Here is a 2,603-nt window from a genome sequence, read left to right as displayed (position 1 = left end):
ATTCTTCCAACAGTTACATCCATTATCTCATAGAAGGGAGTCTGTCGTTCGGCCAGCCATCTTTAGCCTAGAAGCTAACCCAATAGGTGTCTCGAGGTATCCGAGCATTCAGAGGTGTCTGCGGTCTCACTTCAACCTCATCATGTCGTCTCGATCAGATGACCCCACGAGGAATCTCACGAGTCACGTCACCGCATCCTCGCTAGCGTTTCTTCTCAGCCGAGATAATTCATCGGTCGATGATAAACTTCGGAACCAGCTTTATAAATGCCGTCGTAGCTCTACTGATGTATCGAGTCTTGTTATACGCCCAATCGGCACCATAATTTGCTTCGGTCCCATTGTACAGGCGACAGAATGTAAACACTTGGCATCTTTTAAAATAATAATAGAAGCGATTTTGCAACAAAAGTATACAGTCTGATGTGCCGTCGTATAATTTTAACTGCTTCCATAAGCGCGCAGCAGACCGAACCGAAGCAAAGTTATGGCGGTTTGATACTCAACTTGGTTAGGCTCGAGTCAGCGAATTGACCGATCCATATATTTTTTACACAAGCTTAGATAGGTAGCGTTCTTATCAAATTCAGTATCGACGCGAACATAAAGCCTGTGCCATTAGGACCAGCGCCACACGGAATCGTGTCTTAGCCTATACATGTATTGTAATTAAAATAAAACAATATTTTAGGTACAAATGTTGAATATTTTCGCAATAGAAGTTGTCAGTGCTATGTAATGGTGTCATTTAACGTAGGGTAAGTCTTCTTAACTTAATCGGTCACAATGTTATATTTTTGGACAAGTCTTCATGTTCATTGAACTTTCCTCTCGTTAAAAATGATCCATAATAAATTATCTTCGTCAGATAGTAATTGGCCTATACATATGTTTTTATATCACATCTTGCGTGAAGAGGAGTTGGGAACGAATCAAGAGTGACAACATTTAGTTTGTTTCTAATAGTACACAAGAAAAAAGTTTGGGAACTTTGCTTTACAGCAAGCCCTCTTGTTGGTATGGCCTTCTGACTTATATTTTTATAGGTAATGTTAATTTTGTGACTTCTCGATTATTTTAGGGAAATGGAAATATTCTGTTCTTCTGTTAATATTTAAACAATGTACGAGTAGCTACTGCGGAATGCAATGCATGTTGCATTGCTTGTTTTATTGTAAACTAAAGTTTTCATATACACATTGTTGATAGTTATGATTTGTTTTCAATCTTATTTTGTTTAAACTCTGTTATCCTGAAGTTGTTTGGAACGAAAGTTAAAGTTTGACTTTATTTTATATTTATCCTCGTAAGTCCTGTGTTTTTTTAACAGCAGTATTCATATCTGCCGGATGTACTATACCAAGTACAAACTAAGAAATGTGCTTCAGACCGAGATAAAGTATTGACGGGTTTACATAGTTTTTTAAGCGTTACCTTATGTTTTGTATTTTTTACTGTAAGTTTAGCATCTTTAGCACCTGTTTTAAAAGAAAAATATTGAAAATAGTTTGTACTCCTGTAAGTACGTTAGGCTTTTTATACAGTGTAAAAAAATAATCTAATTAAGATAAAGGTTTTATTTAAATATTTAAAATAAATCATATTTTTCTTCTAAACGTCACTTAAGTAAGCAATAATTATAAAATTCAGTCTTTAAGACAAAATTATTTGGCCTTAGCGTTTTATATGAAGAATTTCACCAAAATTATTTTTTCCATACTAATTTTTTGTGATTTTTTTAAAAAAGCATAAATTTAAATTTTATGAAATTTTGTAGATAGATTGAAACAACATTAAGCTATAAAAAAAATAAGACAATTTTAAAAAAAATGGTATCTGTATAAAAATATATTTATTTTTGTTTAATGGAAACGGATGACAATTAGGACGAGCTGTCTTTGAAGATTAAATTCTAATTTAAAAAATAAAATTAAGTTTAACATTTTATACACAAAAGTAAGCCCTTGAAGTCAAATTTCAAATAAAAAAAAGAATGATGGATATAGCTATACTATGAAATAAATTACATAGTAATGAACATTGAAGAAAAAAAATCGCTAATTTCATACCTAATACAACTTTCATACAATTATTTATGTAACCAACGCCTAACGTACTATATCAAGTACAAATTATTTTGACCGTTCATGAACCTCCTAAAATACTAAGTTTCTTTTTAAATTTTGTTTAATTTATAGAAACTATAATTTATATTTACTGATACATTTAAAAAACAAGACAAAAAACAAAAGATTACTTTGATATAAACAGATAAACTATCCTCCTGCCGGCCGGCAATCCGACCGCGTGACCATTTTGCGAAAAAAATACACTGACACTGACAGTTGACGTTACCTGTCTACCGTGGCGGAATTGACCATAGAGTATTGAATGAGTATGGTCGTATCATTTTTGCCATTGTAAAAAAACTACCCGGTAAATGGGGAAAGAAAAATTTGTACTTGGGTAAGTACATTAGGCAGTTACTCTTGCTATGTAGTTTAAATGTCAGGTCTGAACTACTATGCTTAGTTTGTACTTGTACAAGTACGCGGGGACTTACGAGGTTAAAACATGCCTTTTGTAAATTAATATTTAAAGTT

This window comes from Ostrinia furnacalis, unplaced genomic scaffold (genome assembly GCF_004193835.3).
Source record: "Ostrinia furnacalis isolate ACB-3 unplaced genomic scaffold, ASM419383v2 OfSCF2568, whole genome shotgun sequence".
Taxonomy (NCBI): domain Eukaryota; kingdom Metazoa; phylum Arthropoda; class Insecta; order Lepidoptera; family Crambidae; genus Ostrinia; species Ostrinia furnacalis.
The sequence above is the reverse complement of the archived record's forward strand: the minus strand, read 5'-3'. Positions refer to the sequence as shown.